The following is a 14,700-nucleotide window of genomic DNA, read 5'->3' as shown; positions in this document are numbered from 1 at the left end:
CTTGCACACCTTGTGAAAATTTCCCCTCTAAATTTTTATACGGCATTTCCCACTGTTTTGCTTGTGCAGCTACAAGTTCTTGTGCCAAACGCCATCCTTTCCTGCCCAAATAGCTTGGACTTGAGCTACCTCCCTACTTTTCAATATTATGATCCATCTATCTTAATCCCAAAATGTAGTGTTTGCATATAAATATTTTTTTGAAGAGTTTAAGCACAAGTAGAAATAATCTAAGCAGTTTTTAAAAATCCTTCAATCAGTGAAGGAGGAAACTTGAAACACAGTTTTGCCATGGTCTGGCGCTGTACGGGGCCCCATAAAAAATAAAATAGCGTCACTTTTGCTTCCTAAAATATGAAAGCTGAATTTCAGCTTTAAGACAGAAAGCTATGAATAACTGAGATATACTCAAAAGACTGATTGACCTTATTTGAAGGAAGGCTATTGTGTGGTTTAAAATGTGTTTCTTCAAGGCATTTAATACTGCTGTTTAATTTAAGCCCTTTTCCAAATATGCTTGGGAGAGATTTGCTCAAAAAGGCGGCCTATAAATATTTTAAATAAATATGATAAGATTACACTTCCATGCACCACTGGGCACTTATTTTAGTACATTGCAATATATTTCTGTGGTCAGGGGGATTTTATTGCTGTGCCCTAAAGGAACTTGGTCTCTCAATAGGAAAGACTGGGGTGTCCACAAGCTTTTTAGCAAGCAGGTTGCCCCAAGAACTACTTCCAATAAATGTGTTTAAGACTGAGGTGTATGATTGCATTGCAAAATTCCTTGGCGAACTGCAAAATGTAATATTGGAATATTTCCCTGAGGAATTGTAAAGCAATGATTTCTGGCATCTTTTGAAATGAGATAAAGAAGCAACAGACACAAAACAGGTTTTTCCAATTTAACCATCCATTCCTCTTGTGGTTTTCTTTTCTACAAGCCTTTTTTTGCTGAGAAATAAGCGTAGGCTACATGTTCCTGCAACATGTTGTGTGTCACTAACAATAAATATTTGGCTCTTTGTTTTTTTGTTTTTATAAAGGGGGAGAGAGAGAACACTTTACTGTGTGTTTAAAAGCCAGTAAATTGAAAAGAATAAAAAAGGAAAATAAAGCAAAGAATGTCAGTAATTGCAACTGCTTACAACATGAAAATTCTGCAGAATAAACTGGTTTGCAAAGTTACTTCCTACAGCTGCCAAGTTGGGGTTTTTTTTTAAACTGGAATGCAAAAAAAAGAAAGAAAAGAAACAAGATGCATTTTACCACATGTCTGCATGTGAGCAGAAATCTGGGGATGAGGTGGAGTGAAAAGATTCTCATAACTACTTGATAAATGACCAGCACTTGATAAATCCACCTTGATAAATCAAGGTGGTAGCATAGGTAACAAGAATTGACCATAGGTAACAAGAATTGCATGTGAGTGAGAGAGTATATTGGTGCAAGAAGGAGATAACATTCTGCCCCTCTTCTGCAGCCGCCATGATTACTACAGACTGCTGGTACCATCAAGGGATAAACATTTCCACGTCATTTTGCTTGCCCCACCTCACTGAATCATAGAATTGTAGAGCTGGAAGAGCACTGAGGGGAAACTGGTGATTCCTGTGATGCAGGAATCTCAAGTAAGCATCCATGACAGATGACCATCCAACCTCTGCTTCAAAACCTCCAAGAAAGAAGAGAGCCAGTGTGGTGTAGTGGTTAAGAGCGGTAGTCTCATAATCTGGGGAACTGGGTTCGCGTCTCCACTCCTCCACATGCAGCTGCTGGGTGACCTTGGGCCAGTCACACTTCTCTGAAGTCTCTCAGCCTCACTCACCTCACAGAGTGTTTGTTGTGGAGGAGGAAGGGAAAGGAGAATGTTAGCCGCTTGGAGACTCCTTTGGGTAGTGATAAAGCGGGATATCAAATCCAAACTCCTACTCCTCCTCCTCCTCCTCCTCCTCTTCTTCTTCTTCTTCTTCTTCTTCTTCTTCTTCTTCTTCTTCTTCTTCTTCTTCCCCCCGAGGGAGTCCGTTCCACTGTTGAACAGCTCTTACTGTCAGAAAGTATTTCCTGAAGTATAGCTGGAATCTCATTTCTTGTCATTTGAGTCCATTGGTTCAGGTCCTACCCTCCAAAGAAGGAGAAAACAAAGCTCACTCCATCTTCCATATGACGGCCCTTTAGATATTTGAAGATAATAATAATAATAATAATAATAATAATAATAATAATAATAAAAATAATAATAATTTATTATTTATACCCCGCCCATCTGGCTGAGTTTCCCCAGCCACTCTGGGCGGCTCCCAATCAGTGTTAAAAACAGTACAGCGTTACATATTAAAAACTTCCCTGAATAGGGCTGCCTTAAGATGTCTTCTGAATGTCAGGTAATTATTTATCTCTTTGACATCTGATGGGAGGGCGTTCCACAGGGCGGGCGCCACTACCGAGAAGGCCCTCTGTCTGGTTCCCTGTAGCCTCACTTCTTGCAATGAGGGAACTGCCAGAAGGCCCTCGGCGCTGGATCTCAGTGTCCAGGCTGAACAATGGGGGTGGAGACGCTCCTTCAGGTATACTGGGCCGAGGCTGTTTGGGGCTTTAAAGGTCAGCACCAACACTTTGAATTGTGCTCGGAAATGTACTGGGAACCAATGCAGATCTCTCAGAACCGGTGTTATGTGGTCCCGGCGGCCACTCCCAGTCACCAGTCTAGCTGCTGCATTCTGGATTAATTGCAGTTTCCGGGTCACCTTCAAAGGTAGCCCCACGTAGAGCACATTGCAGTAGTCCAAGTGGAAGATAACTAGAGCAGGCATCACTCTGGCGAGACAGTTTGCGGGCAAGTAGGGTCTTAGCCTGCGTACCAGGTGGAGCTGGTAGACAGCTGCCCAGGACACAGAGTTAACCTGCGCCTCCATGGACAGCTGTGAGTCCAAAATGACTCCCAGACTGTGCACCTGGTCCTTCAGGGGCACAGTTACCCCATTCAAGACCAGGGAATCCCCCACACCAACCCACTCCCTGTCCCCCCAAAACAGTACTTCTGTCTTGTCAGGATTCAACCTCAATCTGTTAGCCGCCATCCATCCTCCAACCGCCTCCAGGCACTCACACAGGACCTTCACCGCCTTCACTGGTTCTGATTTAAAGGAGAGGTAGAGCTGGGTGTCATCTGCATACTGATGAACACCCAGTCCAAACCCCCTGATGATCTCTCCCAGCGGCTTCATATAGATATTAAAAAGCATGGGGGAGAGGACAGAACCCTGAGTGAGAGCCCAGGGGTCTGAACACTCATCCCCCACCACCACTTTCTGGACACGGCCCAGGAGGAAGGAGCGGAACCACTGTATGACAGTGCCCCCTGCTCCCAGCCCCTCTAGACGGTCCAGAAGGATGTTATGGTCGATGGTGTCAAAGGCCGCTGAGAGATCCAGCAGAACTAGGAAACAGCTCTCACCTTTGTCCCTAGCCCGCCGGAGATCATCAACCAGCGCGACCAAGGCAGTTTCAGTCCCATGGTGAGGCCTGAATCCCGATTGGAAGGGATCCAAATGGTCCGTTTCCTCCAGGCGTGCTTGGAGTTGTTCAGCAACCACCCGCTCAATCACCTTGCCCAAGAATGGCAGATTTGAGACTGGGCGATAGTTGGCCAAATTGGCCGGGTCTAAAGATGTTTTTTTTTAAGAAGCGGTTTAATGACCGCCTCTTTCAGCGGGTCTGGGAAGGCTCCCTCACAGAGGGAAGCATTCACCACCCCACAGAGCCCATCGCCCAGCCCTTCCCAGCTCGCTTTTATCAGCCAGGATGGGCAAGGATCAAGGAGACAGGTGGTCGGTTTCACTTGTCCAAGCAGCCTGTCCACATCCTCAGATTGGAATTGATCCCATGTAACAGGACCAGACAGAACTCTAGCACTCTCCAGCCCTGGCCTTGCTTCCACAGTGGAGTCTACCTCCTTCTGAATCTGAGCGATTTTATCTGCAAAAAACTTTGCAAAAGCATTGCAGGAGATCTTGGGGTCCCTACCAGGCCCCGGTGGTACAGGTGGTTCCGATAGATTGCAAACCACCTGAAAAAGTCTCCTGCTGCTGTTTTCTGCAGATGCAATGGAGGCGGCGAAGAAGCCCCTCTTCGCCATCACCATTGCCACTTGGTAGGCTCGACATTGAGCTCTAACCCGTGTCCGGTCTGATTCAGAATGAGTTTTCCACCACCGGCGCTCTAGCCGTCTCAACGATTGTTTCATCACCCTCAGCTCCGGGGGAAACCACGGAGCTGTCCGGGCTCCATGCAATCGGAGAGGGTGCTTCGGAGTCAGACAGTCAATAGCCCTGGTTAACTCCGCATTCCAGCGTGCCACCAGGGAATCAGCTGAAAGGCCATCAACTTGGGATAAAGCATCCCCTACCACTCTCTGGAAGCCAATTGGATCCATTAAGTGGCAGGGGCAGACCATCCGAATCGGTCCCACCTCCCTGCAGAGGAGAAGGGTTACGGAGAAGTCCAGTTGCACCAGGAAGTGATCTGACCATGGCACTTCTTTGGTTTCGCTTTTAGTTAGTGTCAGATCACCAACATCCATAGAGGTGAACACCAAGTCTAAGGCATGTCCACGGCTATGAGTTGGGCCAAACTTATTCAGGGACAGCCCCATGGAGGCCATGCTTTCCACGAAGTCCCGAGCGGCCCCTTGTAAGGTCGTGTCGGCATGGATGTTAAAATCCCCCAGGGCAACCAAGCTAGGTGTCTCCAGGAGCATATCCGCCACGACCTGAAGTAGCTCAGGCAGGGAATCCTTGGTGCAGCGGGGAGGTCGGTACACCAGTAGGAATCCTGTACTGCCCCTATTGCCCAACTTCCAGAACATGCACTCAGAAAACTGGGTCTTCCCAATAGGACGCCTGGTGCAGACTAATGACTTCCTAAAAATCACTGCAACCCCCCCTCCCTGCCCACATGACCTGGGTTGCTGTGCGTTAGAGAAACCTGGTGGGCAAGCAGCGGCAAGAACAGGTCCATCTGCTTCATCCAACCAGGTCTCTGTCACACATGCCAGGTCAAATCCTCCATCCACAATCAGGTCGTGGATGGCAGTGGTTTTATTCATCATTGACCTGGCATTGCACAGCAACACTTTCAGGTCATGTGGGTTTCCCTTGCTGATTACTGTATCCTTCCGGTCAGGACCAGACCTGGAGGCAGGGATAGTCCTCAAACAACTAAACCTGCCTCCTCGGTAATGACATGGTCTGGTCTTAGCATAACTCCTCCTCCTGCCCGTGATCACTGAGATCGGGTGTCTCAATACATCCCCCCCCCTGTGGAACCTGCCCCACCCAATCTATTGACTGAGGCCCACTCCCAGGCAGCCATGACCCTTCACCTTAAAAAGCAAAATACAGTGGTGCCTCGCAAGACGAAAAGAATCCGTTCTGTGATTCTCTTCGTCTAGCGGTTTTTTCGTCTTGCGAAGCAAGCCCATTGACGGATTAGCGGATTAGCGCTATTAGCGCTATTAACGGCTTTTAGCGGCTTTTAGTGGCTTATCTGCTGATTGGATCAGCTGATAAGCGGCTTAGCAGCTTAGAAAAAGGGGGGGAGGGAAAAAACCCAGCAGGAACTCGCAAGACATTGTCGTCTTGCGAAGCAAGCCCATAGGAGTTTCGTTTTGCGATGCACCTCCAAAACGGAAAACTCTTTCGTCTAGCGAGTTTTCCGTCTTGCGAGGCATTCGTCTTGCGGAGCACCACTGTACAAACTATATAATAATTTAAGAGAATAATAATAATAATAATAATAATAATAATAATAATAATAAAACAAAACAGAACAGAACAATGGCTGTTATATCTCCTCTCCATCTCCTCTTATTGAGGCTAAGCATGCACAACTTCCTCAACCATTCCTCATGAGGCTTGGTTTCCAGACCCATCGATCATCTTGATTGTCCTCCTTTGCACATGAGGACCCTTATAAGGAGAAGCTGTTGCTCAAGTATTGGCTCTCTCCGACATTTTTGTGGGGATTGTTCATACTTGATTTTGTGAGACACCTTGCAGCATGTAAATAAACAGTAACGCAACAAAGCATACAAATGAAGTAGGCTGCTAATAGAGGAATGGAGCACTTTTAGTTTTTTTGGCATTTTTACAAGACTCTGGCCAGTGATCACTTGAATTTACCAAACACAAGAGTGGCAACTCCCATCAGCCCAACAACTTCAGGAGAGCACTGTGTTGGATAATCTCTGGTGTAAGCACTGTACCAACAAGAGCAACAGTACTATTTCCATTCATGGAAATTAGGTTGATTGTCAAATTTTGTTAACAGAACTTTTTGATCTCGTTCATCAGACTTCACAAGACTACCCAATTACTTCTGGCTGTACAGGGGCGGGAGGGGAGGGGGACGTATGCTGCAATTTTAATTAGTAAGATGAATACATCAGCAGCAGCAATTTAAATTACAGCGAAAGTATACTCTACACAAATAGTTTCTTATTAAATTTAAATACCCTGTTAGGTTTGTTATTTTTTTCATGTTACTACTGTTCTGTTAGAGATCAAAGGCACTATTTTCATTTGCTCTTTTTTTAGATCAAAACATAACAGAAATTGAAATTTCTGTTACGAATTCATGTTTTAGATTTAGGCATTGACTTTTTTCTATTACAGGAATCAGAGTTCTTTTTTTTTCTTGACTAATATTTTTCCCTAAGGCAATTAAAACATTTCATTAGGTAGGGAACCAATAAAGGTTTCCTCTAGAGTGAAAGCAAGATGGGGAAATAAAAGATGTGATTGTTTTCTATAGCATCGAGAACTACTAATGAGGGTGTGTGCTTTTTCTATCAGCTATCATTCAAAATATTAATAATCAGGCAAGATCCTACTAGGTGTTTAGGTATTAGGAAATCACAGTAAATATATTCTATACAGTACAAAATACATTATAGGATTTGGAAGTCCACAGTTACAGATGGCAAGTTCTATTTTTAAATACTCCGTCATGTTAATAATAATTATTATTATTAACAATAGGAATAAAATCCTGCATGTAGGACATTTTGGTGAAAATTATGCCAAAACTCTGATACAATACAGAAATGAGTTTTGTTTTATTGGTTTTTCCCTTAATGAAGCATTTAAAAATCACATACATTTACACCTTCAGTCTGAAATACTAAGTAAAAGGTAAAGGAATTCGGATGGTTAAGTCCGGTCAAAGATGACTATGGGGTGCGGCGCTCATCTCGCTTTCAGGCCGAGGGAGCTGGCGTTTGTCCACAGACAGCTTTCTGGGTCATGTAGCCAGCATGACTAAACCACTTCTGGTGCAATGGGACACCGTGACAAAAATCAGAGCGCATGGAAAAGCTGTTTACTTTCCCGCCACAGCGGTACCTATTTATCTACTTGCACTGGCATGCTTTTGAACGGCTAGGTTGGCAGAGGCTGGGACAGAGCAACGGGGGCTCACTCCGTCATGGGGATTCGAACCACCGACCTTCCAATCATCTTTATCCGCAAATCAGTTAAGCCAGAGCTGAGTTTGACTGGGTCTGTCATTCATTGCTTATCTGCTCTGGCTGCATTGCTTTATTTTAAACTTCTCTTAAAAATGCCTGTAGCCTGCCCTGATATCATGTTCACCTCTTGCTCTACCTCCGAAGGCAAGTCGAACATAGAAAGCTCCTGTTTAATATGATTAACCGGCTGTCATTTTCCACTGAAGTAGGAGATGAAAATCATTCTCGTTTTCCAGGTATTAGCAGCCACAATTATTGCTTCTGGATAAACAAGCATAACTATTCCCTGAAGATAATACAATTAACGGTTAGCATCTCATAATAGTCATTCCAGCAAGCTTGCCTTGTTCTGCAGAGCTGCTGCAAAGGTAAATTGATCTTTCTAAAGCATTTTGCAAATGCCCTATCAAGTGTTAGCTATAATGTATTGGAACATTTAAGTGTTATTTGCTAACAGGTGCACTGGGGCATATCCCCAGTTTCTAGGTTCTGGACCATGTGACGCAATAATGAACATCTTGCCTTTCAGCATGAATACACTACCTCTTGTACACTGTTGAAAAGCTATAACCAACTTCCATACAAGTAGGATTAGTGAGAAAGGCAGAGGATGTTTCTTGAACATATGCCTTTTGATGAGTCACAGACTAGTAGCCTATTCAGGGCAGCGCTGCCTGCTCTGACTGGCTTGATGTACAAAAGGAATCAGGAATCTCTGGCCCCCAGGTACCTCTCAACTCCATCTCCCATCATCCCTTCTGGCCGAGGATGAAATTGTGCAGGCCCCAAATATTGTAGAGCACCTTTCTGCAAGTTTCAGAGAGCTTCAGGGTAGTATTTTATGTGGGTTTACTTTAGAATTAGCTAACTCATTACACAGAATATACAGTGGTACCTTGGGTTAAGAACTTAATTCGTTCTGGAGGTCCGTTCTTAACCTGAAACTGTTCTTAACCTGAAGCACCACTTTAGCTAATGGGGCCTCCCACTGCCGCCGTGCCGCTGCTGCACAATTTCTGTTCTCAACCTGAAGCTAAGTTCTTAACCCAAGGTAATATTTCTGGGTTAGCGGAGTCTGTAACCTGAAGCGTCTGTAACCTGAAGCGTCTTTAACCTGAGGTACCACTGTATTTGAAAACAGCATTGAGAGCGCTCCTTGTCGTGAAAGGCAGTATTAAAAAAATTAATAGACGGAATCATCAGTTAGAGGATCTCAGTGGGTGAACATTGAGGGTGATTTGACCATACGTTGACACACATCTATCCACAGAGGGAGCAAAGGCTTTTGCATGCCAATCTTGACACCTCGGTCCTAAACATTTGCACACTGGCGGATAACAGCAACAACCGGGGAAAAGAAAGATGTAACATCTTACAAGGGCAGGAAGAAACACCACGGACAGAATAATTGCCACACACAGGAAGAACAAGGATATAGCTGTTAGAATTCCTGATCTATGATTGCAGTCTTGGGATTTTTGTCTTTCACATGATGGTATATGTTTGGACTCCACAGAGTGGGATGTGACGGAGACAGGATGTTTGTGTTACTGTGTTCCGTGAAGTGGGTCTATTGTCCTTTGTTCTTTTTCTCTTTGCTGTCTGATGCTAGAGAGAGAGGGAGCCATGTTGTAGTGCTCTGTGTGTGTTTATATGTAAATAAAGTAGATTAGCCAAAATGCTGAGTTGCTGAGGGTTGTCACGCAAGTTGCGCAAACTCTGCGGATCCCTAAGTGTGTCGGTGTCGGTTGGCATCGGTCGCTGTGATGTTCGGGCTGAAAAACGCTTATGAAGCTCCCGAATGATCGACCAGGAGGGAGGGAACATGCCAGTTGGGCATCTGTCTCTGCCAGGGTCCTACCTGAGTGTAGGCTGAACTCCTGACAATAGCTTGAGTTCCTCACTTGTAGTTTTAGAAATCATTTAATGTGTCAACACGAATAGAAGTTATTAATATTGCAGAAACATTGCAAATATTATTGCAGGAATAAAGGAAATAAGCCGTCAATTCTAGCACATGGGGGGGCCACCTTACCTAAATTATATAATTTGGTACTTGAACTATTGCTATTAATAATTGTATTATAAATTGGTACGTATTGTTCTAATGAGGCTATTATTGGATTGTAATTGAAAACTAATAAAGATCATTTAAAAAAAGACATTTGCACATTGAGTTAGAAGATCTGAAGTGAGATTGTAAGCACATTCAGTTGAACACCTATATATTGGCCTGGATCACACCACACTAAGCCAAACCTATGACATAGTATGAAGTGGATATGTTGGCTCCGAGAGAGGAGATCACAGCTGTTTTTTCCTTTTCTCCCTGGTCACTTGGCTCCTGTGCAGCACTGAACTAAGCCATGGCTTGACTTAGTGTGTCATCTACACCCAGGTTCATGGCTTACTTCTCTCCCGACCAACAATGAGCTATAACCAAAGTTTATACAACAACTGATGGCTTGCGGTTTGTCCAGGAAAGTTAAACCATGAGCCTGCGTTCTGACAACAAGCTTTACCAAGCCATGACTTAGCTCATGGTGGCACAGGAGCAGAATGACTGGGGAGGAGCAAAGCAGCCACAATCTCCTATATGAAAGCCCACTCACTCACACATCAGAAGTGAACCATGGTTTGGCTTAGCCTGACATGCAAACCAGGATATCTGATTGTTTTCACTCAATGGTAAGGAAACAGGGCAATGCATACAGCCTCAAGGTCACGTCATGGAAAGAATTTCACTAGTAAAGAAGGCTGCATTTATTCACAGTTCTTCTAGCTGTCCTCATTGATCAGTTGTGCACTTTACTAGATTAGTAGTGTATCAAAAGTAAATGTAGAACAAGAGGTCAGTTCTAGGGTGGTAATAAAATGTGTTCTATGTGGTTTGGGATTCACAGGCATCAGACAAACGTAACACACATACATGTTCAACACTTGGTGGGCTATGAGAGACCCAACACCACAGACATTTCATATCACCTCAGATGCAACACACAGTGAGTCTACTCTGTCATTCAATTGCATTTTGTCATGTGTTGAGCGTTTAGGTGAGGTGCCAGAATGCACAAAGCCAGAATAGGAAGAATCACCACCGCCATATACAGAATTTCATACATCTTCAGCATGTTTGAGTTTCCACTTCAGCCTATTTTGCTCTGTCTTCTTCATGCTAGAGCTAAAATTAGCTTTTGCCTTCTGCCTTGGACTCCTGCAGGCGAAAACAAAGCGGAGAAAGAAATCTGGAGCATCTAATTATAGACACAATATGGTGAATCCCAAAGGCTGCTCCATCCCCCAAACCCCTTGAAATGAGCCCACAACAAGGGGGCCATGTGCGTATGCAATCTTCAGAATGGCACAGATATAGATAGATACAGATACAGTGATACGTCAGGTTAAGTACTTAATTTGTTCAGGAGGTCCGTTCTTAACCTGAAACTGTTCTTAACCTGAGGTACCACTTTAGCTAATGGGGCCTCCTGCTGCCACTGCACTGCCAGAGCACGAATTCTTTTCTCATCCTGAAGCAAAGTTCTTAACCCGAGGTAATATTTCTGGGTTAGTGGAGTCTGTAACCTGAAGCGTATGTAACCCGAGGTACCACTGTATAGATAATTATAATTGGTTACTCTTAAAATACACCTGCAAATATGGTGTATCTTTTTCAGAAATTGATAAGTACAGCCACCTGCTATGCCTTTGGGCTTTAATCCTTTTTAATCTGGGAAATGCTCACCCACACAGAGAGATATACACAAATGCACCCTTCTGCACATTTACCTCAAGATAGTACACTGTGTAGTACACTTGCATTACAGATTGTAGGAAATGTGATGGTGGGAAAACTCAACATGAAGGGGGGGTACCTTGTGTGTAGCCAATGTGAGGAAGGCTGAGATAATGCATGCAGATTTTGAGAGTGGCAAATCTGAAGAAGGATCGGTGACTGAATATCTCCCAGCCGAAGGGAAGGGAGAAAGAGAGCCTGGTAATGTAAGCAAACAGTGACCATCTGGCTACAGAGATTGCTCAGCCACCTCTGTGTCAGAATCAGGTGAGAGTGCCAAATAAGGCAAGGTTTTCATGTTCGCGAAGGGGAAACCAACTGCAAGAATTTCAGGGGGGAGCATACTCTGAATACAAGCTGCCTCAAATGTGCAGGAACGCCTGGAATCAGGGCTGGATAACTCACAACCAGCTAAAGCAAATGAAACCTATCAGCTTTCTACTGCGAGCTGTCGGGCGTGCGACAACCTTCCTCCCCACTCTCTACAGTCCTTGTAGGACATCTGTCAAGCCCCTGCTGGACCACCATACATAGCTGCTGGGCTGAATTCAAGCTTAGGTAACAAGTCGGGCAGGATGAACACTATCATTAGGGTAGCTGCCCATGAACACATCTGACACAGCCCATTTAGCAGCTTCAGGTTTAGAAGAAGCACTTCCTGTGTGTTTTTGAGCCCAATTCAGAGTGCAGCTTATCTTCTTTCAGGCTCTAAAAAGCGCAAGACCAGGACACCTCTGCCCGCATAAATTTGCCCACCCGCTGAGATCATCTGATGAGCTTCTATGTGCCTCACTGCCCTCTGTGTTACAATTTTCTTTTCGGCTTTTCCGAAAAGCTTTCGATTCTCTTGCTGCTTATGGGTTATTTTGGTGTAGGGGACGCGGGTGGCGTTGTGGTCTAAATCAGACTCTTAAGGTTGTAGAATACATATTTCATGGTAATATTCTGCTGTCTGCTCTTCCTTTCTTATAATAATTTCCCAGGTGGCACCAGATATGGCTGTACTGGGCTCCAAGGCTACCCACACACTATGGCTTCAACCTGACACCCAGTGAGGTGTAGTGGTTAGAATGTCAGAATAAGCCTTGGGAGGCCAGGATTCAAATCCCCACTCAGCCATGAAGCGCAGCTTGGGCCAGTCACTGCCTCCCAGCAGCGGCGTAGCATGAGTTGTCAGCACCCGGGGCAAGGCAAGTAATTTGCGCCCCCCCCTAACCCCTAACCTGCCGATCTGAGGCGAGTTGCCGCTGGCGCTGCCGCCCAAACCACGCCGCTTGCCCGGAGGAGGAGGGGGGCAGAGAGGCGAGGAAAATGCAACATGGCCCAGCAGCTGCTGCAGCAGCGGCAGAGGTGGGGCTGTGAGGAGGGGCTGCCTGGCGCGTCCTCCGCGGCCCTGACACGCGGGGCTGAGAGCCGCTGCCTGCCGGACGCCTTCAGCCCGGGCGCGCGCACAGCTCGCCGGTTCCACGAGACATGGGGCTCTGCTACAGCCTGCGCCGGAGGCTCTTCGGCGACTCCGGAGGCAGCGAGCGCGCCCCCCAGATGTTGCGCCCGGTGCAGCCGGCACCCCTGGCACCCCCCATGCTACGCCACTGCCTTCCAGCCTAACCTACCTCCTATGGTTGTTACTGTTGGGGGATGCGGGTGGCGCTGTGGTCTAAACCACTGAGCCTCTTGGGCTTGCTGATCAGAAGGTCAGCAGTTTGAATCCCCATGATGGGGTGAGCTCCCATTGCCCTGCCCCAGCTCCTGCCAACCTAGCAGGAGCCAGTGCAAGTAGATAAATAGGTACCACTGAGGCCGGAAGGTAAATGGAGTTTCCGTACGCTCTGGTTTCCGTCAAGTGTTCCGTTGTGCCAGAAGCGATTTAGACATGTTGGCCACATGACCCAGAAAACTTTCTGTGGACAAACGCCGGCTCCCTTAGCCTGAAAGCGAGATGAGCGCCCCAATCCCATAGTCTCCTTCGGCTGGACTTAATCATCCAGGGGTCGTTTACCTTTACCTATTTTGGTCTGCGTAGGGAGGTGTTTTAGTTTGGCCTCTCTGCATTATTTTGATGGTGTTAGTATGCTATTTTTTGTGCTGAGTTTTCAATGTTCTGAGTGAAATTTTAACCATGGCTGATTGCTGTCGCTGTGTGTGTGTGTGTGTGTGTGTTTGCTGTGTCCTTCTTTATATGCTTTGTCTCCCACTTTGGGCATCTCCACCCAGAAAGGGAAACAGTTAATAAGAAATAAAATGACTCCTTAATGTCAATCAATATGCTTCTCTGTGTTGTTGCATGACTGCTATTGGAAAGGATTGGGATTGTAGTTCCTCAGTAAGAGGGGAGAGGAGCTGCTTGCCTTGGGCTGATCAAATCCCAGAGCAATACAGAGAAGGCAACGCAAAGGGTGGGACAGATGCTTCCCCACCCCCAAAACAAGCTTCTGCAAAAAAAATATGATGTCATTCTGGCTTGACATGCGAGTTCATGGGAGATGAAGCATCTCCAGGGACCCCCAAGCCCCTCCTCTCAGGAGATGGAATCTGGTGCAACATAACAGATGGCTCTGGGACCTCAAGATTAGCCAGAAGTGACTGTATTGGATTAAATTGAAGAGCACGCATCCTTGTGACATGAAAAATCAACACTCTCGTTCAGCAGCCTTTTCTTTGCTGCTCTTGTCCCCCAGCATATGGTTGGTGACCAAAAATAAATAAATACATCCACAGTGCTGTTCCCCTTCTCAGTGCGATCTCTTTCATTAGAAATCCAGACAATTCCCTCATTAACTCCTAGCTGTGAAGGAGAAAGATGATTTTTCGGGATGTGCCTGCACATCTCTGTCCTTGTGCTCAGACAACGGATTTGGCTCTCGCTCTCTCCACTTATATTTGATACGATGTCATACATGCCACCTTGTCGCTGCCGCCACCCCAGCAACAGCGAATACCCTGACCTGCTGAGGGAAGCCATCTCCTAGGTTTTTAAACAGCTTGTGTGGCAAGGAAGAAGTTCAGCAGGCACAGTTGCTTTTGTAAGGATGCTTTGCAGAGACAACAAAGCACGCCTGCCAATCACCTCACTGCTATGCAGATAATAAACGCATTGTGTTTCCTTTGGGTGTGGAGCTGGCTTACCTAAAGGGATCCTGCTCAAATTCACTGCTTGAAGGAGGAGAGAACATGGCAGCCAAGATCAAATAACAAATTGGGAATTTCCTTGGTCCCGTCAAACTCTGAGGGGTGAGGAAGTCTACCAACCCCCAGACCTTATCTGGTCCACTGCACATTCCTGCCTCACTTCCTTGCCCCGCATCTCTCAAACCTGTCCTGCTGCAGCCAAGCAAGTTACTGGAGGAGGAACAGAGCGGGTGACTGCTTTGTGTCTTGC

The 14,700-nt window shown here is 45.9% G+C and overlaps 1 long non-coding RNA gene across 1 annotated transcript in view; it reads right to left on the bottom strand.

The window, feature by feature from the left end:
* LOC309539003 overlaps positions 1-14,700 on the bottom strand; it is a 90,795-nt gene that overhangs the window by 65,207 nt on the left and 10,888 nt on the right. The gene's annotated exons all lie outside the window — the stretch shown is intronic.

The sequence above is a fragment of the Podarcis vaucheri genome (assembly GCF_965113315.1).
Source record: "Podarcis vaucheri genome assembly, chromosome: 8".
Taxonomy (NCBI): Eukaryota; Metazoa; Chordata; class Lepidosauria; order Squamata; family Lacertidae; genus Podarcis; species Podarcis vaucheri.
This window is presented reverse-complemented; position numbering and strand designations above follow the sequence as displayed.